The sequence below is a fragment of the Salmo salar genome, chromosome ssa17, assembly GCF_905237065.1.
Source record: "Salmo salar chromosome ssa17, Ssal_v3.1, whole genome shotgun sequence".
In the NCBI taxonomy this organism is placed as follows: Eukaryota; Metazoa; Chordata; class Actinopteri; order Salmoniformes; family Salmonidae; genus Salmo; species Salmo salar.
In genome coordinates, this window is record NC_059458.1 from 2,133,901 (window position 1) to 2,161,000 (window position 27,100).

The 27,100-nt window shown below is 42.3% G+C and overlaps 1 pseudogene; it reads left to right on the forward strand.

Moving 5' to 3' along the window:
- The window catches only part of LOC106561268 (WW domain-containing oxidoreductase-like), a 289,940-nt pseudogene that overhangs the window by 8,023 nt on the left and 254,817 nt on the right, over positions 1-27,100 (forward strand).

Genomic DNA, 27,100 nt, shown 5'->3' on the forward strand with positions numbered 1-27,100 from the left:
TACACAAAGTATATTCTTGTAGAATACACAGGGGATATATACACGGGGATATTTCCCCTCATTAAAATGCAAATCAATTTAGAACATTTTTGACATGCGTTTTCTGGATTTTTGTTGTTGTTATTCTGTCTCTCACTGTTCAAATAAACCTACCATTAAAATTATAGACTGATCATTTCTTTATCAGTGGGCAAACATACAAAATCAGCAGGGGATCAAATACTTTTTTCCCTCACTATATATCTGCCATACTGGCTGGCAATGTTCTTATCCCTTGTTAGCTAGCCAACTACAGATAACTTATAGTTACGTCCAAAAAGTGCAGCCAGAATAACAGCAAAGAATAACAGCAAAGTACATCCATAACAATGAGCTAATGAGGCGCAATTTCGCCGGGCATAAAAATGTTCTCACTTTCGTCAGGACACTGTTGTTCAGAGGAGTTTGCCAACAACACAGCTACAGTAACAAAATCACTTCCAACTGAAGCTGGAAAGACTGCAAATTAGCTGTTTCTTTTCACCTTTTTCAATTGCCATTTTTTTGTATATATCCATAAAATTTTGCCAGCAGATTCATGATTTCGACTGGCTGAGAAAAGCTGCCTCATCCCGACTTCCGACACGTTCATTACTATGGGACAGCAGGAGATCGAATTTGAATATTGAAACAATGTTGCAAATGTCGGAGAGACAGACAGCAAGGTTTATACAAATCTCGCGCTGTTGAAAACGAAATGTTAGTCTTAAAGAAATGTGAGATAATGTCTAGATGCTTTTATAGTGGAGATCAAGTTTATAAATTGCCTGGCTGGGCTGATGAGACTGGATTGTGCAGTCAGATGGAACAGAGTAAATAGGCATTTTAACGTCATAGATTTAGCGGTGGTAACTTGTGGAATAGCCACGGGCTGGAATGCCATTTTAACCAATCAGCATTCAGGATTAGACCCACCCGTTGTATAAAACTGATTGAAGTATTGCTTTGCCAGATCCTATTTGGGATGTTGAGTTTTATGTTCCATTTGATGGCATAGAAGGCCCTTCTTGCCTTGTCTCTTTGATCGCTCACAGCCTTGTGGAAGTTACCTGTTGTGTTGATGTTTAGGCTGAGGTAGGTATAATTATTTGTGTGCTCTAGGGCAACAGTGTCTAGATAGTTTTTGTCATGGCAACTGAACTGTTTTAGGAACACCATTATTTTTTGTCTTACTGAGATTCACCGTCTGGGCCCAAGTCTGACAGAATCTTTGCAGAAGATCTAGTTGCTTCTGTAGGCCCTCCTTGGCTCCTCTTTCTTTCTTTCTTTCTTTCTTTCTTTCTTTCTTTCTTTCTTTCTTTCTTTCTTTCTTTCTTTCTTTCTTTTTTTTCCTCCTTCTTTCTCTCAATTAAATTAAATTCAAAGGGCTTTATTGGCATGGGAAACATATAACATTGTCAAAGCAAGTGAAATAGATAATAAACAAAAGTTCCAAAAGAATAAAGAAATGTGTCTATATACAGTATTGTAACAATGTGCAAATAGTTAAAGTACAAAAGGGAAAATAAATAAACAAATATATATATATATATATATATATATATGGTTATATTTACAATGGTTGCCATTTTCTTGTGGCAACAGGTCACAAATCTTGCTTCTGTGATGGCACACTGGTATTTCACCCAGTAGATATGGGACTTTATCAAAATTGGATTTGTTTTTGAATTCGTTGTAGGTCTCTCTGTAATCTGAGGGAAATATGTGTCTCTAATATGGTCATACATTTGGCAGGAGGTTAGGAAGCTGAGTTTCCACCTCATTTTGTGGAATCTCTCTCTCTCTCTCTGTGTCTGTGTAAAGGTAGTCTCCTCTAGTCCTCAGGTCCACCTGTATGTGTGTACCATTGATCCTGTAGGGACTGTAATCCTGCCTCAGGCCTCTCATCCAAACCCATTAACAGCTCCTGTTCTAGCCTTCCTTCATTCATTCATTCATTCATTCATTCATTCATTCATTCATTCATTCATTCATTCATTCATTCATTCAACCAACTAACTAATGCTACACAGTTACTGTACATTTACTGGCCAAGAGTCCACTGTACTGTTTGTCCTTAAAGGGCTACGGTCACTGGGTGCAGCAAAGGACAACTTATTTAACTTAATTAGAATATTGTTAGCAATACTTGTAGTGGTACTGCATGGTCCAGGGAGGTGTGTGTTCAGTCTGTTAACTTGAGAGCCCGTCAGTATCTTTGTATTTTTAGTTCTTCATAACACTAAACCTGCTAGCTGTCAACACTTTGTCCTCTGCATGTTCACACCTGTGAACATGTCCTGTTTTGGCTGTTCTCATCCAATCTCTACACCGTGAAAGGTTTTGTTTCTGATATTTCTTCAATAGGGAGAATAGAACATGTGAGTGAGGCAAAGCATATATTTGTACTAAATATCTACATCCATATACAGTGTTACATGTGTACACTAGATACTCTATAGAACCTGTGTGTGTTCAGGTGAGGACTGTTGGTCTCTGTAGTGTCTTGTTATTAATTTGATAATATGACGTATGATGAGTTATGGTTAGTTATGGTCCTTGCAACCCTCTGTCTCACTACAGCAGGACTAGATGTAGAGACAACTACCCATTCATATCCATCACGACTGGCTCCACAAATAAGACTTCTGTTAAAGGATTATTGGATTCTTATTTATTTTAATCAATTTGATGAATACATTTTTTTATCAAGTTGATTTCAAGAACATTTAATTTCACTGTCACGACATAGATTTTTGTGTGCATGATTTGGGGTTTTGGTTTGGTAAATTTCAAGATTTTATAGAGGACATTTGCTGGTTTACAGGTACTCTAGCTCAGAGTTGTTTCTCTAAACATGCAGAGAATTGTATTTAAACAGCTTTCCCCAATCCCCAGTCCAGTAAGAGGACAAGTACATTAGTGTGTCTAGTTTGAGAAACAGATGCCTTACGAGTCCTCAACTGGCAGCTTCATTAAATAGTACCCGCAAAACACCAGTCTCAATGTCAACAGTGAAGAGGCGACTCCGGGATGCTGGCCTTCTAGGCAGAGTTCCTCTGTCCAGTGTATGTGTTCTTTTGCCCATCTTAATCTTTTATTTTTATTGGCCAGTCTGAGATATGGCTTTTTCTTTGCAACTCTGCATAGAAGGCCAGCATCCTGGAGTCGCCTCTTCACTGTTGTAACGGCTGTCTGAAGTAGTAGACCAAGGTGCAGCGTGGAATTTGTTCATCTTTTATTTTAGATGAAAAAAGGGCACTTCACAAAGAAACACAGACGACAGCCAAACAGTCCTGTCAGGTATCCTAACACACTAAACAGAAAACATCTACCCACAAAACCCAAAGGAGAAACATGCTGCCTAAGTATGACTCCCAATCAGCAACAACGATGTACAGCTGTTCCTGATTAGGAGCCATACCCGGCCGAAACAAAGCAATCCCCAACATAGAAATACAGACATAGAATGCCCACCCAAATCACACCCTGACCAAACCTAAATAGAGACATAAAAGGCTCTCTCAGGTCAGGGCGTGACAACTGTTGACGTTGAGACTAGAGGTCGACCGATTAATCGGATTGGCCAATTAATTAGGGCGATTTCAAGTTTTCATAACAATCGGTAATCTGCATTTCTGGACACCGATCATGGCCGATTACATTGCACTCCACGAGGAGACTGCGTGGCAGGCTGACTACCTGTTATGCGAGTGCAACAAGGAGCCAAGGTAAGTTGCTAGCTTGATTAAACTTATCTTATAAAAAAACAATCAATCTTAACATAATCACTAGTTAACTACACATGGTTGATGATATTACTAGTTTATCTAGCTTGTCCTGCGTTGCATATAATCGATGCGGTGCCTGTTAATTTATCATTGAACCATAGCCTACTTCGCCAAACGGTTATTTAACAAGCGTATTCGCGAAAAAAAGCACTGTCGTTGCACCAATGTGTACCTAACCATAAACATCAACGCCTTTCTTAAAATCAATACACAAGTATATATTTTTAAACCTGCATATTTAGTTAATATTGCCTGCTAACATGAATTTATTTTAACTATGGAAATTGTGTCACTTCTCTTGCGTTCTGTGCAACAGAGTAAAGCTATATGCAGCAGTTTGGGCCGCCTGGCTCGTTGCAAACTGTGTGAATACAAACTTCGCCAAACGGGGGATGACTTAACAAAAGGGCATTTGCAAAAAAGCACAAACGTTGCACGAATGTACCTAACCATAAACATCAATGCCTTTCTTAAAATCAATACACAGAAGTATATATTTTTAAACCTGCATATTTAAATCCAGGTTAGCAGGCAATATTAAACTAGGGAAATTGTTTCACTTCTCTTGCGTTCATTGCACGCAGAGTCAGGGTATATGCAACAGTTTGGGCCGCCTGGCTCGTTGCGAACTAATTTGCCAGAATTTTACGTAATTATGACATAACATTGAAAGTTGTGCAATGTAACAAGAATATTTAGACTTATGGATGCCACCCGTTAGATAAAATATGGAACAGTTCCGTATTTCACTGAAAGAATAAACGTTTTGTTTTCGAAATGACCGTTTCCGAATTTGACCATATTAATTTTTTATTTTTTTTTACATTTTTAGTCATTTAGCAGACGCTCTTATCCAGAGCGACTTACAGTAGTGAGTGCATACATTTCATTTCATGCATTTTTTTTTTTTGTACTGGCCCCCCGTGGGAATTGAACCCACAACCCTGGCGTTGCACACACCATGCTCTACCAACTGAGCCACAGGAAAGCCATATTAATGACCTAAGGCTTGTATTTCGTGTGTGTTATTATGTTATAATTAAGTCTATGATTTGATATTTGATATAGCAGTCTGACTGAGCGGTGGTAGGCAGCAGCAGGCTCGTAAGCATTCATTCAAACAGCACTTTTGTGCGTTTGCCAGCAGCTCTTCGGCTGTGCTTCAAGCATTGAGCCGTTTATGACTTCAAGCCTATCAACTCCCGAGATTAGGCTGGTGTAACCGATGTGAAATGGTGCGCTAATAGCGTTTCAATCGGTGACGTAACTCGCTCTGAGGCCTTGAAGTAGTTGTTCCCCTTGCTCTGCAAGGGCCGCGGCTTTTGTGGAGCAATGGGTAACGATGCTTTGAGGGTGGCTGTTGTTGATGTGTTCCTGGTTCGAGCCCAGGTAGGGGGCGAGGAGAGGGACGGAAGCTATACTGTTACACTGGCAATACTAAAGTGCCTATAAGAACATCCAATAGTCAAAGCTACATGAAATACAAATGGTATAGAGAGAAATAGTCCTATAATTACTATAATAACTACAACCTAAAACTTCTTACCTGGGAATATTGAAGACTCATGTTAAAGATCTCATGTTCTGAGCAAGGAACTTAAACGTTAGCTTTTTTACATGGCACATGTTTTTGCATTATTTAAACCAGATTGAACATGTTTCATAATTTATTTGAGGCATTATATTAAGTTAAAATAAAAGTGTTCTTTCAGTATTGTTGTAATTGTCATTATTACAATTAAATAAATAAATAAATAAATAAATTGTCCGATTAATCGGTATCGGCCTTTTTGGTCCTCCAATAATCGGTATCGGCGTTGAAAAATCATAATCGCTCGACCTCTAGTTGAGACTGGTATTTTGCGGGTACTATTTAATGAAGCTCCCAGTTAAGGACTTGTGAGGCAGCTGTTTCTCAAACTAGACACTCTAATGTACTTGTCCTCTTGCTCGGTTGTGCACCGGGGCCTCCCACTCATCTTTCTATTCTGGTTAGAGAGAGTTTGCACGGTTCTGTGAAGGGAGTACGAGCGTTGTACGAGATCTTCAGTTTCTTGGCAGTTTCTTGCATGGAATAGCCTTCATTTCTCAGAACAAGAATAGACTGATGAGATTCAGAAGAAAGTTTTTTGTTTCCAGCAGTTTTGAACCTGTAATCAAACCCATAAATGCTGATGCTCCAGATACTCAACTACTCTAAAGAAGGCTAGTTTTATTGCTTCTTTTATCAGAACAACAGTTTTCAGCTGTGCTAACATAATTGCAAAAGGGTTTTCTAATGATCAATTAGCCTTTAAAATGATAAACTTGGATTATCTAACACAACGTGCCATTGGAACACAGGGGTGATGGTTGCTGATAATGGGCCTCTGTACGCCTATGTAGATAAATCATAAAAAATTTGCAGTTTCCAGCTACAATAGTCATTGACAACATTAACAATGTCCACACTGTATTTCTGATCAATTTGATGTTATTTTAATGGACAAGAAATGTGATTTTCTTTCAAAAGCAAGGGAATTTCTAAGTGACCCCAAACTTTTGAACGGTAGTGGTATAATATGATCATCCTATCTCTAAACATCATTCGCTTGGCGTTTTAGGTCTTTGAGTGTTATTTGTTATTCATGAAAGAGTGTTATTGTTCGGTGTTTGTGTTGATCCCTGTGTTGTGTTGTGTGGATTATGAGCTAGGCCTGCTCTCTCCTCTCTCTGGAAGGACAGCTTACTAAACTGATGCAGCCAGTCGCAGAGAAGAGAGAGAGAGGGAGGGGACAGGAGGGAGGCTCAGTGTGCAGGTTAAGCCCATAGCCAGGCTTTGTGAGTGAGCATTAGATTGAGGCAGATTTGTTAAGCATAACTGCCATTAAATTGGCAGCAAAGCCCTGGTATTTACTGCACCACTGCTGTTTGTGAATAAGGAGCCCTTAAAGAGCGGCCCAGCCATGTGTTAAGCCCACCGCCTGGTAAGGAGGGGATTCATTATTCATGCTTGGACTGACTGGGAGGAAGTAGAGGATAACAAGATGCAACGGACATGTGTGTGTCTCTGTATACACTGTATGTGTGCAAATATGCTTGAGTGTGTATGTACATCTTCACTGTGGGACAATCTCTTGTGTAAAGTCCCTGTCTCTATCTCTAGTGTAAAGTCCCCTGTCTCTATCTCTTGTGTAAAGTCCCTGTCTCTATCTCTAGTGTAAAGTCCCCTGTCTCTATCTCTTGTGTAAAGTCCCCTGTCTCTATCTCTAGTGTAAAGTCCCCTGTCTCTATCTCTTGTGTAAAGTCCCCTGTCTCTATCTCTAGTGTAAAGTCCCCTGTCTCTATCTCTTGTGTAAAGTCCCCTGTCTCTATCTCTTGTGTAAAGTCCCCTGTCTCTATCTCTTGTGTAAAGTCCCCTGTCTCTATCTCTTGTGTAAAGTCCCCTGTCTCTATCTCTTGTGTAAAGTCCCCTGTCTCTATCTCTTGTGTAAAGTCCCCTGTCTCCCTTGGACGTGGCTGGTGTTATTATAAATAAGGAAATGGAAGGGTTTTACAACTGGCATTTCATGTCCTCTCTGAGGAAGATGTTTATTGGCTACGTAATGAGAACCAGTTATGGTTGGTTAGTCAAATTATTCAACTTTATTAACCTTGGATCAAATTCACAATGCAGTCCCAAACTGTTGTAACATGCGAGGAATTGCGTCGTAGGCCAAGAGGGTTCGATAATGATTACAGTTGTAATATAATTTAACTGGAATGTTTAGAGAGAGAGGATGGAATACATATATGTGCTTAAAGCCCTCAGTGGAATCAAATGAAAGGCGACTGGGTTATTATGTGTAGTGAAGTAGTTTATGGAACCATCAGGGTTTACAGTCTGGGGATGATGAGATGAAGCTACATAGGGGGATTTTGATGACAGTGATGGAAAATAGCCCTCCTCCGGTGATGTGTGTGTGTGTGTGTGTGTGTGTGTGTGTGTGTGTGTAACCTCGGTACAGGAGTGACCGTTGTTATTGGAGGCCATGATGAAGTGTGTCCATGTGTGCATGCGTGTGTGTGCGTGTTTGTGTAAATGTAAGGTAAGATAAAGGCTGAGGTGACCAGTGTGTGGAGAGAGAGAGAGAGAGAGGGCAGGCAGTGTGGAGCATGAGGCGGGGGATAGGGGGGAAAGGGGACAGGAGGATTGTGCGGGCCAGGTGGGAGGTTAAGAGGGGCCAGGCCAGGGGTAATAGAACCACTACAGGCCTCTCAGGTGGAACAACTTACACCTGGGCTGTAATTACAAACCATACATCCCACTTTTGGGGTGACACCACCTCCCCTGGAGCGAATGGAAGGGGCTGCAGTTGGAATGGAGGAGAATTAGAGCGCTCCTCATTGCAGGCGTGGAGTATTCTCCAGTCTTGTGGGGCTTAAAATACTCTGGAGTAGGAACAGGTGTATTCATCGTTGAGACACACAGGAGGTACTGCAGTAAGAATAGTTAGGAAATGGGTAGAGCTGAGTGTTCATTAGAGCAGGTGGAAGTTCTCTATAGAGCGGAGATTGAGAGTGTAAACCTTTTTAGTTAACACTGTTAGTGGAGTGGTGTCAGGGTGTGAAGAATTGTGTTGTAACACTGTTGATATGGTAGAGAGAAAGAGAAGGAGCACGAGATATTTGGGGGCTAAAGAGAGGGAGGTTATTTACCAGAAGATAGACCCTACTGTTACGCTTGTTTACACTGTGCTGGGTCGGAACACAATCATGGTTACATTAAGACACCTTGGAGCCTGTCGAGATATTGGTTGGAAAATTCACCTCAATGCAGGGATGAGATATGCCACTGTTTTACTAATTTTACCTTTATCCACACTGCTCTGTCGAGAAGCTTGAAATACTGCTAGTTTTGATAAAGGTACAATTTGGAGTACAGTGTCATATCCCATCCCTGCATTGAGGTACGTTTCCTGAACCAATATCTCGTGCTGGGTTCACAGTGTCTTTATGTAACTCATGATTGCCATTCTGACCAAGGGCAGACTTAGCGATTTTCCTTCAATTTACAAGTGGCTGAAACTATCTCACCGGAGAAAGCATTCGAGCGAGCACAACAGCGCCCCCTCTGTCTTACTATATGTAGCCCATGTATCTGATGCTGTCTGGCCAGAAAGAGTATGACATGCCATCATTATTTTGTCCAGACGGCATTTTATACTTTTATAATTCATATGTCAAAATTCATAACCAACTGACTCTGTAGACACAATGCTTACATTTCTGAGCATTGGTCTATTTATTTCTGCAACAACACTCTCACTCATCACCACAAGTTGTAAGCAAGCTCGTTCCAGCTCTTCCTAAAGACATGACTGACATGTGGAAAAGAGGCTGGGCTATCAGCTGGTCATTGATGCTGATGATTGATGTAAATCTGCTAGTTAGCTAGCTCCATTTCTTTTACTGATTTGTAATTTACCTCTGTGTCGTTCTCTCTCTGCTGCGCGTATCAGCCAAGCTAGACCGAATGTTGATGATGCTGTTGGCTAAATCAAGTGTTAATCAATGGATGCTGCTTTGTATTACTGCTTTGGCATTTAAACCAGGTATCTATCTACACACACTAGAATGGTGAGCGTATCTCTCAAGCCATGCATGTTTGGATACCGGGTGCGTGCAAGCGCCCGTACAGGGCAGATCAACAGGCGCAACCAACCAACGGACGGGTTGGCGGTGGGGGTGAACTTGATGACAACTTGCGGGCAGTGAATTCCGAACAACAATGACAAAGAATGTATATAAAAAAATCATTTTGGGGTCCTTTGGAGACTGGAAGGGGAAAGGGGCTTGTGCACGTGTCTGCCCCTAGTCTAAGGGTCGGGGCTGGGGTTCTACTAAGCTAACGTATGGAATTGTTTTAAGATACTAAGGATCATTTAGTTATTTGATTAGGAATTTTATATATATATATATAATGAAACATTGAATTTGGCCTTATCGCTATTAGCCCATAGAAACACATTTAATAACACATTCATACATGGAAAACAGATAGTCAAAAATGTTATCAAAGGAAGTATGTTTTGAAGTGTCTGTTCTGTATGTGAGAGATATAAGAAAGCTCAGAATTATTTTTATAATATTTTATCATGGAATTACCCGTATACCTTTAATGTGGAAATGCCATATTCACTTCCATTCATTTTTCAACCCGGTACCTTCAGATGAGTCTAGTGACACTTGTGGGGGTCATAGAGAAAAACGGAAAACACCATCGTTCGTAAGTCTCATCTTTCCATAGAGGGTCATATAATTGTGTAGCCCAAACCGTTCGGACGCTACCAATGTTTTCGTGAGAAGACCGATTTTCGGGATGTCTCCTGGCCTGATAAATACTGATGTAGCTCGGCCACCTTCCACCGCCCGACATCGGTGGATTTTGATGGGGATTGTTTTCTGACTTATTTATTATGTCTCCAGCGGAGCATGAGAAGTTCTCAAGGGCTGAGAAATGATTATTTTTGTATCTATTTTTTTATGCCCAGATCATGAGGCCCCTTGATGGTGTGAGGCAATCGCCTCTTCTGCCTAATGGTAAATAGACCAGTGCTTCCGACTTCAGTGCAGCTCAGTGTAAACAAGAATAACGGTAGGGTCTGAATCTTCTGGCAAGGGAGGTTATCTGTTCGCCAAATAAACATGTTTACCGTTGTGGGTTTTAATGATCTGATTTTAGCTCCGTTTGCCCAAATCAACACAGTTCATTGTAGTAAAATGCTTTTCCATTTGCCAAATAAACAGGTTTACTGGTAATGATCTCATTAGGCTGAGCCAATACACCTGTGTATGGAGGAAATACGGAGAGGGGTGTTGGGCCTCGCGAGGACAAACAGAGCGTTAAATCACACTCATTATTGGGGATATGAGGATGGCCAGGATCCTAATGTACCATACAGAGCATCCATCCACTGCTTTATAGAGATCTTTCTCTGATTGTACAATAATTCAGTGTTTTACTTACGGATGCTGTGGACCTTCAAAGTGAGCAAAGTTGCTGTAACTCTCTGGACCTCATTTCCTAGTGATCTAGTCTGGATTATAAGCATTTTTAATGGAGATTCTCCACTGAAAATGCTTTTTAATCCTGAAGTAGTCTTAATGTGGGTCCAGGAAACCAGCCCTAAGAGTGTGGTGTGTCTTTCCCTAGTCTAAACACCTGCTGTTGAGTAGTCCTCTCATTATCCCTGAGTAGAACATACCCCAGCCTGACCTCCTGTCATGTTCTACAGTCTGAGTGGAACGCTAAATAACCTCCCCCTGTTGTTCACCTGACCAGGAACTAATCTCCACACCACCTCCGTACAGGAAACACAGGCTTGAGGGGTGGGGAGTCTTTGTAAACCAACGCCACTCTCGTTATTTCACAATTAATGCCAAGCCCTTGTTATTTGTCATGAAGAAAACACGTCTCTGTCGCCCATGTTGTTGTTGTCATATTCTAATTTGTACTCCATTATGGAAAACACTGGTGTCGATTAATTTCACTTTCATGCTTGGTACACACAACAAGTGAGTGTGGGGTGGCGTTGTTTACCCAGCTGCCAGTGTTCTTGTCCAATGTAGACAGGATGGAATAATCATTGTTTAAGCTTGTAGCAGGCGTGTTGTTCTGTCCGTCCTGTTCTGACTGCTGTTTATTCTTTGTAAATATAAGTAGAACCTTGGGTTTGTTGCTGTCTGGTTCATTGTATAATGTAGGGTAAATCAGATGTTTTGTTTGAGAAACATTCCCGTTTGACATATTAGTATTTGTATTTGAACTGGTAGGGGTATTTGAACAACTATAAAACTAGTCTGGAGTGAGAACATGCTTATGTTTGTTTCAAGGCTCTGTGCTACTTGGTATGTAAGATTATGCCTGTTCAAACACATTTTAAAAAGTGTTTATTTAGAATTTTCTCAAAGTCAAAGTGCAACACTTTCTCTTGTTTCATTTAGTTATTATGTTCCTGTCCTTTTCCTGCGAGTGGACGTGTGGCAGTGCATTTTCCATTACACCTAATAAGGTGTCATATGATTTAATTCCATGCTTCAGTTGTCATCGAGACCTTCCAATCCACTCCAATTTACAGTTTTAATAGATATTACTCTTTAACACTCCACTCACAATTAGGCCTCCTAGTTCTCCATTTAATGAAAATCAGATTAAGACCTAATCTAATTACTGGTTGGTTTTTAATCCACGCTGGCTGTGACACTGGCTGTCTGCCACTCCCTCTCTCAGCTCCTCACTGTCACAACCACTTAGCGTGCATCAGCCTGCCCTACCGGCCTGTCACTCACCTCTGTGTGTCTGTCTGTTTCTGTTTATTAAAGATGTATAAATGAGCGTGAAAAGGATATGATTGAGAAATAGTGTACCACTGAGTGGATACTGAACGGTTTATAGCACACTGTTAATATCAACATCCACGGATGGGAAAGTTAGTCGATCTTAACAGGAAATAAAAACAGGATTTAAGGAAAAGTTAATCTCGTAAATGAATTCTACCTCTGGGTTGAAATGACCCATTTAGACTGGCAATTTGGAAATGAACTTCCGTCTCCATCTTGTTTTTTTTTGTCCGTTTTATCGCTGACTACATGATTTGGATGGAGTCGTGAAGTAGTCTGTGCTGATAAATCCAGTTTTTATCAGAACCACTCTTTCATGTAATAAATGTCTTTATCAGTCCGTCTTTGAAGTGCTAGAATATCACACCAAGGTTTTATATGGAAGTTTTTCTCAAGTCAGTGGAATGGTTCAGATTTTCTAGTTGTCTTCTCTATAACTTCAGTAGTTAACCTAATCATCAACATCATTATTATTATTGCTAGCAGAACTGATACCGCATTATCACTCCAACCAATATGAATCTCCATGTTTCTCTCAGTACAGTCAGTGGATAGGGATCACTTCTAAAATGGCTTGTGGTTGGTTTCCTATAACTGTATCACAGACTAGCGGAGTCCTGAACCACATTAATTCAATCAGTTCATCACTTCACAGAGACATGATTCACTTTCCCTACTAGACCCTTTGGCTTCCTCCTCAGTGATAGAATCCATATCTATGTTTAATATCATTTCTAACTCATCTTATTCCCCTTCACAGTCAATTGCCCTGAGTATCTCCAAATTATCTCCCAAAATAACTCATCTTTAAAGCATTACTCCCTCCGTCTCCCTCCTCTCTCTGTCTCTATCTTCTCTCCCTCCACCCCCTCTGTTGCTCCCCTCTTCCATGCCCCCTCCTCTCTCTGTCTCTATCTTCTCTCCCTCCACTCCCTCTTGTTGCTCTCCTCTTCCATGCCCCCTCCTCTCTCTGTCTCTATCTTTTCTCCCTCCACTCCCTCTGTTGCTCCCCTCTTCCATGCCCCCTCCTCTCTCTGTCTCTATCTTCTCTCCCTCCACTCCCTCTGTTGCTCTCCTCTTCCATGCCCCCTCCTCTCTCTGTCTCTATCTTCTCTCCCTCCACTCCCTCTGTTGCTCTCCTCTTCCATGCCCCCTCCTCTCTCTGTCTCTATCTTCTCTCCCTCCACTCCTCTGTTGCTCCCCTCTTCCATGCCCCCTCCTCTCTCTGTCTCTATCTTTTCTCCCTCCACTCCCTCTGTTGCTCTCCTCTTCCATGCCCCCTCCTCTCTCTGTCTCTATCTTCTCTCCCTCCACTCCCTCCACTCCCTCTGTTGCTCTCCTCTTCCATGCCCCCTCCTCTCTCTGTCTCTATCTTCTCTCCCTCCACTCCCTCTGTTGCTCTCCTCTTCCATGCCCCCTCCTCTCTCTGTCTCTATCTTCTCTCCCTCCACTCCCTCTGTTTGCTCCCCTCTTCCATGCCCCCTTCCTCTCGATTCAACTCAAGGGCTTTATTGGCATGGGAAACATTGCCAAAGCAAGTGAAGTAGATAATAAACAAAAGTGAAATAAATAATAAAAAATTAACAGTAAACATTACACTCACAGAAGTTCCAAAATAATAAAGACATTTGAAAATGTTGTAACAATGTGCAAATAAACATAAATATGGGGTGTATTTACAATGGTGTTTGTTCTTCACTGGTTGCCCTTTTCTTGTGGCAACAGGTCACACATCTTGCTGCTGTGATGGCACACTGTGGTATTTCACCCAATAGATATGGGAGTTTATCAAAATTGAGTTTGTTTTCAAATTGTTTGTGGATCTGTGTAATCTGTGTAAACACTCTCTCCCTACCCCTGTCGCTCCCTCCTCCCTGTGTGTAGGTTTTGAGACAGCCAAGTCGTTTGCCCTCCATGGGGCCCATGTGATCCTGGCCTGTAGGAATCTCTCCAAAGCCATCAAGGCTGTCAGCCTCATACAGCAGGAGTGGGTGAGTCCCACACTACTGGAGCTTTATTATCCTATACATACACACTGCTGGAGCTTTATTATCCTATACATGCACACTGCTGGAGCTTTATTAACCTATACATACACACTGCTGGAGCTTTATTAACCTATGCATACACACTGCTGGAGCTTTATTATCCTATACATGCACACTGCTGGAGCTTTATTAACCTATACATACACACTGCTGGAGCTTTATTAACCTATACATACACACTGCTGGAGCTTTATTAACCTATACATACACACTGCTGGAGCTTTATTAACCTATACATGCACACTGCTGGAGCTTTATTAACCTATACATACACACTGCTGGAGCTTTATTATCCTATACATGCACACTGCTGGAGCTTTATTAACCTATACATGCACACTGCTGGAGCTTTATTAACCTATATATACACACTGCTGGAGCTTTATTAACCTATACATACACACTGCTGGAGCTTTATTAACCTATACATACACACTGCTGGAGCTTTATTAACCTATACATGCACACTGCTGGAGCTTTATTAACCTATACATACACACTGCTGGAGCTTTATTAACCTATACATGCACACTGCTGGAGCTTTATTAACCTATACATACACACTGCTGGAGCTTTATTAACCTATACATGCACACTGCTGGAGCTTTATTAACCTATACATACACACTGCTGGAGCTTTATTAACCTATACATGCACACTGCTGGAGCTTTATTAACCTATACATACACACTGCTGGAGCTTTATTAACCTATACATACACACTGCTGGAGCTTTATTAACCTATACATACACACTGCTGGAGCTTTTATTAACCAATACATACACACTGCTGGAGCTTTATTAACCTATACATGCACACTGCTGGAGCTTTATTAACCTATACATACACACTGCTGGAGCTTTATTAACCTATACATGCACACTGCTGGAGCTTTATTAACCTATACATACACACTGCTGGAGCTTTATTAACCTATACATACACACTGCTGGAGCTTTATTAACCTATACATACACACTGCTGGAGCTTTATTAACCTATACATACACACTGCTGGAGCTTTATTAACCTATACATACACACTGCTGGAGCTTTATTAACCTATACATACACACTGCTGGAGCTTTATTAACCTATACATATGTTACGCCCCTGAAAAAGGGGAGAAATAATCACGAGAGTGATACGGTATTATTTCCTCAGTGAGAACTTTTACCGTAATCATTTTACCAAAGTAACACATTTTACAAAAGTAACACATTTTACAAAACAACAGATCTACAGGAAAGAGCTAGTGTTGTAGGGTACAAGGCTTATTCAAGTCACAACAGTATACTCTGTAATTCACTGAAACATACACTCATTTCAATATAACTGTCAAGCACAACGTTTTAACTCAGTAAACCATAACTTAATTTATCAACAGTCAATAAAGTGTTTGAAAAACCCTTACACAAATAACACCGCAAAATATCTTATTAGCAACACACATGTTCATTCACGATCGACATAAAATGGCAGCTACTCTCAGTACGAAGCTAGCTTTAGCTGCAACCGAGCAGGGCTCATATTACTCTGCAAACTTAACTCTAACTTCCTCAAGATGTTACTAAGACACACCTTAAACACTCTTGACATGTTAGCGAATTATTACATTTAAATGACTCTGTTTTCATCAATAACGTACCTGAAAAAGGGGAGAAATAATCACGAGAGTGATACGGTATTATTTCCTCGGTGAGAACTTTTACTGTAATGAGGAAAGACCGCGATTTCCCCCGAACTTGGGTGGAGACCAGAGCAATCGATCTCAGGCTCATAGATTAAAGAGCATTTAGTAGATCACAGATTAACACTTTTCCCCTTCAATTAGGCACCACAAAATAAAGTAATCAATATAACGTTTACACATTCCTTTTACAATTCTTACCTTTTTGTACGCTTGATGGATTTTAACTTTAACACAATTATGAATGTTATCAATCTCTATCAACTAATACAGAATGCATGATCTTTTTAACCTCTATGGGCTAGGTGGGACTTGCAGCGTCCCCCGTGGTGCACTCCATCAACAGCAGGTGCATTTCAAGAGCGGCAAATTTGAATCCAAATAAATGTCAAAATTCAAATTTTTCAAACATACAACTATTTTACACCCTTTGAAAGATAAACATCTCCTTAATCTAACCGTTTTACGATTTCAAAAAGGTTTTACGGCGAAAGCATAAATTTAGAGTATGTTAGGACAGTACATTTACAAGAGTTGTGTGTAATGTTTTGTCAATTCAAAGACAGGGTCACCAAAACCATAAAACCAGCTAAAATGATGCACTAACCTTTTACAATCTCCATCAGATGACACTCCTAGGACATTATGTTAGACAATGCATGCATTTTTAGTTCTATCAAGTTCATATGTATATATCCAAAAACAGCATTTTACTATGGCATTGATGTTGAGGAAATCGTTTCCCTCCAATAACCGGCAGTCAAGTCAGCATCACAAATTAAATAATTAAAATTAGAAAACATTGGTAAAATATTATATTGTCATTTAAAGAATTATAGATTTACATCTCTTGAACGCAATCAACTTGCCAGATTTAAAAATAACCTTACTGGGAAATCACACTTTGCAATAATCTGAGCACTGCGCCCAGAAAAATACGGTCGTTGCGATACAGACTAGTCGTCATGTTGGGGAGATCTAAAATCGAAAATACTATGTAAATAATCCATTACCTTTGATTCTCTTCATCAGATGTCACTTCCAGGTATCACAGGTCCATAACGAATGTAGTTTTGTTCAAAAAAGCTCATCATTTATGTCCAAAAATCTCCGTCTTGTTAGCACATGATCTAAGCCCGTCGGACTTCACTTCATGAACGAGGGAAAAAATATATTTACGTTCGTTCAAACATGTCAAACGTTGTATAGCATAAATCATTAGGGCCTTTTTAACCAGAACATGAATAATATTCAAGGTGGACGAATGCATACTCTTTTATAACGTATTGGAACGAGGGTACCCAACATGAACTCGCGCGCCCAGGTGTCTAATGGGCCATCATCGTTCCATGGCTCTTGTTCGGTCAGATCTCCCTCCAGAAGACTCAAAACACTTTGTAAAGGCTGGTGACATCTAGTGGAAGCAATAGGAAGTGCCAAAATATTCCTCAGCCCCTGTGTTTTTCAATGGCATAGGTTTAAAGGTAATACAACACATCAGGTATCCACTTCCTGTCAGAAAATGTCTCAGGGTTTTGCCTGCCAAATGAGTTCTGTTATACTCACAGACACCATTCAAACAGTTTTAGAAACTTTAGAGTGTTTTCTATCCATATATAATAAGTATATGCATATTCTAGTTACTGTAGGATTAGTAACCAGATTAAATCGGGTACATTTTTTTATCCAGCCGTGCAAATACTGCCCCCTAGCCCTAACAGGTTAACCTTAGATGTTTTAAGATCCTCACATACTATGAACTTACTAATACTTTTTAATGTATAACAGGCTATGAGTATTTCCTTTAACCTGTCACACTCTCCCCGACAAAATAAATGTTGCCCCAACATTACCAACAACGTCTTCTTCAACAGTCTGTCTGCACTGGACCTAGGAAATCCTCTTCTGTAAGGTAGTACTTGAGCAGAGGTCAGGGTCACAGTTCAAATATAACTAACAAGTTATTTTCACAGTCCATATCTGTTGACCAGCTGTATAAACAGTCCATAAGCAGTCTTTTCTCATACTATTGATCAACAGTCCATCCATTTTAATGATCTATATGCATAGTCTGCAAATTGTCTCTTGTGACAGTCTGTGAAATCAGTCAGTAGTCCATGGTCAAACATGTCAACTCTGTAGCCTCATGTTTGCTGAAGCCCATACATGTAAGGTGGCAGAAAGTAACATTGCTGTAGTGATGGCAGCCATGGAACCATTCCTGGTGCAGAGTAGACAGGGAACAACTGTGGCTGGATACTGTAGCAGGAAGGGATACCAAGCTGATCATAGGTGATACGTCTTGGAGGGTGTCTCTCTCTTTGTGGCAGCTGGTAGGCTGGTTCCTCAGGTTCAGCAGCAGCAGTTAATGAAGGAAAGGCACTTGGTGGACGATCATCAGGCACATTTTCAGCAGGCAAGTTCATCTCCTCACAGGCAGGTCTTTAACTGTGGTTGTCTCCTCCAGCCACTTTTCAACCAGAGGCTGTGCTGGTTGCGTATCAGGTACTGGCACTGCAACTGTCTGTTTCACTGGTGGGGGGCCTGTGTTCCCACTCTCTTGCTGGTTCAGCGTCCCTCTCCTCAGGTACTGTAGGAGATGTGGGAACCTGTAGCGGCTCATGATGAAGGTCATATTCATCCCCGCTGTCTTCATCAGAATCTAGAGGCTCTGATTCATGCTGATGTCTCCTTTTTTCTGACTTTTGTCATCTTTGGTCATTTCTGGTTGTATCTCAAAAGGTAAGTGGTCACAGGACATGAGCAGGTTTCTGTGCAGGACCCTGGGCGTCCCCTACCCTTTTCTGGTCTCAATTCATAAATCGGCAGGTCTGAACCCATTTGTCTCACTACTGTGTGAATTGTATCTTCCCAATAGTTACGGAGTTTTCCTGGTCCTCCTCTTGGTGTCAGGTTTTTAATCAGAACTCGCTCGCCAGGCTGTAGCACTGAACTCCTAACTTTAGTGTCATAGTTCTTCTTACTTCTTTCAGCGGCTTTCTGAGCATTTTCATTTGCAATGGCGTATGCTTCTTCCATCCCTCGTTTCCAGTTCTCCACGTAGTCTCGCTGGTTACTGGAACCTGCCTCTGTGCACAATCCAAAGAGCATATCAACTGGAAGCCTGGGTGATCTCCCAAACAGAAGATAAAATGGTGAATAGCCAGTCACTTCAAGAACGGGTGCAGTTATAGGCATAAACCAGTTTGTTCAGAGACTCCTTCCAGTTTGACTTTTGTGTCTCAGTTAGTGTCTTTAACATTTGCAACACTGTTCTGTTCATGCGTTCCACTTGACCGTTCCCCATCGGGTGATAGGGTGTTTTTCTGACCCCGCCATGCCACTGAGTTTCTTTAACTGATGGAACAACTGATTTTCAAATTCTCCCCCCTTGGTCATGGTGGATGCGGGACGGGAACCCGAACTTCAGGGCAAAGTCATTGAAGATGAGATTTGCAGCAGTTTTACCTGACTTTGATGTGGTGGCGTAGGCTTGAGTGAAACGTGTAAAATGATCAACAATCACGAGGATGTACTCATATCCCCCTTTGCATCTGTCGAGATGAAGGAAGTCTATACATACCAGTTCAAATGGCTGTGTCGTCACAATGTTTGTCAGAGGAGCTCTTGTTTCATGGGCTGGCTTTTTCTGCTTGACACAGCTACAAGTTTTAGTCACATAGTGCTCGATGTCAGCTTGCATATATGGCCAGAAGAAGCGGTCACGTACTAGTGATACAGTGCGGTCAGTACCTTGGTGTCCCCATGTTATTGTGCAACTCTTCCATTACTTTACCTTTGTACTGCTCTGGTAGAACCAACTGCTTGCGGGCTGTAGTGATTCTGTACAGAATGCCATCACTGTCTATTGTCAATTTGTCCCATTCCCTGAATAGGCATTTTGTCTTTGGACTGCATTCCTTTGCTCTTTAACTGGCGGTTTGGAACCAGACAGTTTGAAATTGAGCACAGGACAGATGACCGGATCAGATTCTTGTGCTTCTCTTATCCCATCTTTTGGGATCGAGCTGATTGTTGCAGTGGTTGTCTACCTTCGGCTGATACTGACATAGAATGCAGCTGAAAGTACCAAGGTACAACAGCCTCTTTCTGTACCTCAACTGCTTGTATCGTGGCGGCAATGGTGTCTGGTGGAAGCTCCTCAGAACATTCTTCCATCAGTGACTCTACATCCAGTGGCATCCTTGACAAAGCATCTGCATCACCGTTCTCTTTGCCTGGCCTGTACTTTATTGTAAAGTGGAAATCAGCCATTCTGCAACCCACCTGGAAGTGGTTGCGTTCAGCTTTGCAGTAGACAGAATGTAGCTGAGCGGGTTGTTATCGCTGTATACAGTGAAGGTCGGAGCATAGTACAAATAATCACGGAACTTATCAGTGATTGCCCATTTTAGAGCTAGAAATTCTAGCTTGCCCGAATGGTAGTGGTAGTTCTTCTCAGCTGCTGTTAAGGTTCGAGAGCCACAAGCAATGACCCTAAGCTTCCCATCTTGCTTTTGATAAAGAACTGCTCCCAAGCCTTGGTGTGACGATCAGTGTGTAGCAACAAATGTCTGAGTGAAATCAGGGAACCCTAAGACTGGTGGGTGAAGCAAACACTCAATCAGCTGTTCAAGTGCCTGTTGATGCTGGTCAGTCCACAGGATTGGCTTGTTTGAGGGCACCACATACTTGCTTTCTTTGTTTTTGTTTTCTGTGGGGTGGTGAGGTAATTTCTCTGAATCTGCTTTCAGGAGGTCATACAGGCAGCGTGCGCCCTCCTAGAAAAAGTCTTTGATGTACTGTCTGTAGTAAGTGAGTAAACCAAGCATTTTTTTCTGAGTTTGGCCACAGTCTCTGGTCTGATTTCTTTCAATGCTCTTACTGCTTCAAAATCGGCGGGTCAAAGCTCGGCTGCCCTCTGCAGACACACTATTCTGCCCAAATAACGGACCTGGGTTTAAAGAGATCACACTTGACTTGGTTTGAGTTTAATGCCATACTCTCTGAGACGCTGCCAAAACTTTTTCGCACATTATTCACATGGCTGTCGAATGTTTTACTGAAAACTAGCGTGTCGTCCAGATAAGGAATGCAGATGTTATTCCGGGAGCCCTTCCAAACACTCTCCATACACCGCTGAAAAGCTGCAGGAGCGTTCATGAGGCCGAATGACAGCTACGTATCCACTCATAGAGTCCCCATGGGGTCACAAATGCTGTCAGTGGTCTGCTTTCTTCAGAGATTTACCCCTGGTGATACGCTTTTCCCTGGTCTAGAGAGGGAGAACCAGGAATTACCACCTAAACTGTCCATGATGTCTTGGACCCGAGGGATGGATGTCTTTCTGTTCAGGTCTCTGTAATCTATACACAACCGGAGGGTCCCGTCCCCTTCTTCCGAACGCACACGACAGGTGAAGAATATGAAGAGTTTGACTTCCTAACCCAGCCCTGGGCTATGAGGTCACTAAAGGTAACCCTTCATCTCCTGATACAGTGGCCTGGGCACTGACATGTATGTGCGCTTGACTGGTTCCAGAGTCTCCTTTAGAGAAATAGTCATTTCAATTGTTCAATAGAGCCAATGTCATTGTCTGATCTGGAGAAGGAGTGACACTCTTCTCCTAAGCATTTGCCTAACAACTCTCTCTGCTCTTCGGTGAGGTGATTTAAACCTACTGGTGGATCCCACTGTTCAGTAGCAGACATGGGGTTTGAACGCTTGTGTGATTCAGGCTGGGGTCGACAGTTTTTCAAGACCTGGGCAGGTAACACAGTCATAATGGTTTTGTACTGTTCTACCAATTATTGTGCGTCCTAGCAGGGCAATGTCGTGGTCAGTGGGGTTAGAGACATTATAACATGACAACTGGAAAACACCTTTCCTGACTCTGACTAGTGTGTCAAAAGAACTCAAGGTCGTTCCTGGCCCACTGCGGGTTCAGGGTCTGGCTGGAAAAGCATTGTCGTCCTCTTTGAAAGGCTGGGAAGCTACAGGCACTCAATCTGAATGCTACTGTGTTTTGGTACAGCAACCTTCTCTTTCTTGGTTCTCACTGCATATTCATCTGTCTGTTCTGCGCTAACAGCCTGATATAAAAGCTCTAACCTTGTTTCTTTTGGAGGCTTGGGAAAGCTGTTTTTACTGTACTGTATCCTGTTTAGTCTTGTCGGTCATTGTGGGATGCTCGATAACATTGAAACCTGGGATGATGGGATGAGATAGGTGACAACCTTTCATTACTAGCACTGGGATGATCGGTTTCTTTATTTGGTCAGTTTCAGAGGCTAGCCGAAAAGTTGTTTCAATCCATCCCAGGTACGGCATTTCAGTCCCATTTGCTGCAGTCAACCTTAGACCATCAGGTGGAGTCCAGGATTTCTGAAACATCTCTCAGCCTTGCATTTCGGGAGAGATTTCTCTTTCCATCGTTCATCAATGACCCCGATACCTGAGAGCCTGTGTCCCATAGAGGTTGGAGGTGGTGGCGATTCAGGTGACACTCAATAAGGCACTGTCTGCCAACTAGCGAGGTGACCTTACGGGGTGGCAACCTTGAGCTAGGGATGGTAAAGAGTGGGCATTTTCCTCTGTGCAGGAAAACCTTTCCCCTTCAGTAGAGTCAATTTTCAGGTGAGTGCGTTTTTCCTATGTTTAGTCCAATGTTGGTTTTGACATACTTTGGAACAGTACAGTGTCTCTTTACATGATGAACATTGTTTCAGGTTCTCAAATGAATCTTCTCGGGCACAATTTGCACATTTCTGGGACTTTTTGGTAGCTACGGTTAACACTTCGTCCCTCAGCGGTAACCCTTCCCCGTTTAAAAGGCCTCTCTTGATGGTCTGACTCCCCGGATTTTACATCCAGCTTGGAAAATGTTCTCACTCCCACATCGGAAGCAGTGTGTGCAGCGTGCATCTGTTCTGGCCTGCTGGCAGACAAAAACACCTCCTTGGAGCTTGAGCAGAGCGGTTGGTATACAGGTTAGGTGCATATTGATGCTGAGCAGAGTCAGGTGCTTGGGGCTGACTGTAGTTGCTGTAATACTGCTGATGGGAAACAGGTGGCTGGGGGTCCCTATCTGGCCTCCTAACTGGAGGTGGGGCATAGACACAAGGCGTGACTGAAACATAGGCTGCTGTAATGTCTCCTTAATCTGAGCAATCTCTGCACTGAGACCTTTGAGAAGCTACACCTGTCTTAAGTTCAGCTAACTCTGTTAACAGTTCTGCGGGTATCTTAGCTTTGGCTTCCTTCACAGGGCACTTTGCAGATGGCGTATCTTCTAACTGGACTACACTTACCGTTGTAGCAGGCTGTGGGAAATTAAACCGCCTTTTGTTTCGTCTTTCTATCTCATTAGCACAAGCAATGTTAAGCTCTCTCTAGCAAAACCTCATCTGATGTTTCGCTATCTAGCAGGAGAGGCTGCATGTCTATCCTGGATACTGTCACTCTGGAGACCTGTAAGGACTGTGTGTAAACACATGCGCTGGACTAGAGCAGGGTCATACTTAAGCCCCTGATTCTGACTCCTGGGATGCAAACAGTACTTTCTGCCTCAAATCTAAGACGCGCATCAGGAAGCTTTGAGGGGTCTCCTTGCTATGCTGTGCTTCTGAAGCTAGCTGTTTGTAAAGCTCTGTTGCACTCTTCTCTTGGAAGTGGGAACGCAGGATACATCTAAGTGTGGGAAGAGTTAGCTGGGGTTTACCCTCCAAGTAGCTGCGTAGCTGTGAGCCTGGAGAAATAGCCCTGACTACTGCGTCTACTATTTCTACCTCAGGATAGCTTCTGTTAAGTCCATTCTCGATCTGATGGGCAAGGCTGGAAAAAATCAGTTTATCTTTCTGGCCCGGTTCACCTATCTGACCAGAAATTTTAAACTCTTTGCGCCAGTATGAGCTGGGCTGTGCACTGGGTGAGCGGCACGCTCACCTGAAGATTAGCATGGGGTTGGGGCTGACGCAGAGAATCACTGGCTTTGGCTGCAGTAATCTGCTCAGTTCCACCCCTTGTTGTGGGGTTGCAGTTCTCAGTTCCTCTATTCTGTGATGTGTTCCGGATGTTTCAATATCCTGGTCAGTTTGCCCTGTTTTGTTATCTATGCCACTGATCATCTCTGTCATTTTGTCTTTAAGTAGCAACAATTCCGACATGCCGCCATCTTCTAACTCTGCAGCTTCCTCTCTTTCAAGGAACCTCATAATGTGAGTCATCAATGATATGCGGGATTTATCTTGGTAACATCTCTTCTCTGTTCGCCTGAGATGTCAGGGAAATCACATATCTCTAGTAACTTGTCTTTAGTCAGGGTGTGCAATTCTCCTACTACCTCTTCCTGTAGTTCTTCCAAGGCGGTCGTCATGTTGACAGAACAGGAGGAACTTTTACTGCAGGAGTTGACTCTGAATTGAGACGGTCCTTACTGTCTCTGATGGTCGATCAATGGCCTCAGCTGACACGTGCTTAACCACCCACTTCAGCTCCCCTCGAACAGCAACACTTTCCTCACTGCAGCCTGCCTGAGTTGTTATGTGGAGATTTAGCGGCTCGGAATTCAGCGACCAGGATGTGGAAACTGGACATCTGAGCAGCAATCTCAGCGGAGCCTCCAAAAATGTTACGCCCCTGAAAAAGGGGAGAAATAATCACGAGAGTGATACGGTATTATTTCCTCAGTGAGAACTTTTACTGTAATCATTTTACCAAAGTAACACATTTTACAAAAGTAACACATTTTTACAAAACAACAGATCTACAGGAAAGAGCTAGTGTTGTAGGTACAAGGCTTATTCAAGTCACAACAGTATACTCTGTAATTCACTGAAACATACACTCATTTCAATATAACTGTCAAGCACAACGTTTTAACTCAGTAAACCATAACTTAATTTATCAACAGTCAATAAAGTGTTTGAAAAACCCTTACACAAATAACACCGCAAAATATCTTATTAGCAACACACATGTTCATTCACGATCGACATAAAATGGCAGCTACTCTCAGTACGAGCTAGCTTTAGCTGCAACCGAGCAGGGCTCATATTACTCTGCAAACTTAACTCTAACTTCCTCAAGATGTTACTAAGACACACCTTAAACACTCTTGACATGTTAGCGAATTGTTACATTTAAATGACTCTGTTTTCATCAATAACGTACCTGAAAAAGGGGAGAAATAATCACGAGAGTGATACGGTATTATTTCCTCAGTGAGAACTTTTACTGTAATGAGGAAAGACCGCGATTTCCCCGCGAACTTGGGTGGAGACCAGAGCAATCGATCTCAGGCTCATAGATTAAAGAGCATTTAGTAGATCACAGATTAACACTTTTCCCCTTCAATTAGGCACCACAAAATAAAGTAATCAATATAACGTTTACACATTCCTTTTACAATTCTTACCTTTTGTACGCTTGATGGATTTTAACTTTAACACAATTATGAATGTTATCAATCTCTATCAACTAATACAGAATGCATGATCTTTTTAACCTTAGATGTTTTAAGATCCTCACATACTATGAACTTACTAATACTTTTTAATGTATAACAGGCTATGAGTATTTCCTTTAACCTGTCACACATACACACTGCTGGAGCTTTATTAACCTATACATACACACTGCTGGAGCTTTATTAACCTATACATACACACTGCTGGAGCTTTATTAACCTATACATACACACTGCTGGAGCTTTATTAACCTATACACACACTGTTATTAACCTATACATACACACTGCTGGAGCTTTGTTAACCTATACATACACACTGCTGGAGCTTTATTAACCTATACATACACACTGCTGGAGCTTTACTAACCTATACATACACACTGCTGGAGCTTTATTAACCTATACATACACACTGCTGGAGCTTTATTATCCTATACATACACACTGCTGGAGCTTTATTAACCTATACATACACACTGCTGGAGCTTTATTAACCTATACATACACACTACTGGAGCTTTATTAACCTATACATACACACTGCTGGAGCTTTACTAACCTATACATACACACTGCTGGAGCTTTACTAACCTATACATACACATTTACATTTACATTTACATTTAGTCATTTAGCAGACGCTCTTATCCAGAGCGACTTACAAATTGGTGCATTCACCTTATGATATCCAGTGGAACAACCACTTTACAATAGTGCATCTAAATATTTTAAGGGGGGGTTAGAAGGATTACTTTATCCTAGGTATTCCTTAAAGAGGTGGGGTTTCAGGTGTCTACGGAAGGTGGTGATTGACTCCGCTGTCCTGGCGTCGTGAGGGAGCTTGTTCCACCATTGGGGTGCCAGAGCAGCGAACAGTTTTGACTGGGCTGAGCGGGAACTGTGCTTCCTCAGAGGTAGGGAGGCGAGCAGGCCAGAGGTGGATGAACGCAGTGCCCTTGTTTGGGTGTAGGGCCTGATCAGAGCCTGAAGGTACGGAGGTGCCGTTCCCCTCACAGCTCCGTAGGCAAGCACCATGGTCTTGTAGCGGATGCGAGCTTCAACTGGAAGCCAGTGGAGAGAGCGGAGGAGCGGGGTGACGTGAGAGAACTTGGGAAGGTTGAACACCAGACGGGCTGCAGCGTTCTGGATGAGTTGTAGGGGTTTAATGGCACAGGCAGGGAGCCCAGCCAACAGCGAGTTGCAGTAATCCAGACGGGAGATGACAAGTGCCTGGATTAGGACCTGCGCCGCTTCCTGTGTGAGGCAGGGGTTGTACTCTGCGAATGTTGTAGAGCATGAACCTACAGGATCGGGTCACACGCCTTGATGTTCGTGGAGAACGACAGGGTGTTGTCCAGGGTCACGCCAAGGTTCTTAGCACTCTGGGAGGAGGACACAATGGAGTTGTCAACCGTGATGGCGAGATCATGGAACGGGCAGTCCTTCCCCGGGAGGAAGAGCAGCTCCGTCTTGCCGAGGTTCAGCTTGAGGTGGTGATCCGTCATCCACACTGATATGTCTGCCAGACATGCAGAGATGCGATTCACCACCTGGTTATCAGAAGGGGGAAAGGAGAAGATTAATTGTGTGTCGTCTGCATAGCAATGATAGGAGAGACCATGTGAGGATATGACAGAGCCAAGTGACTTGGTGTATAGCGAGAATAGGAGAGGGCCTAGAACAGAGCCCTGGGGGACACCAGTGGTGAGAGCACATGGTGCG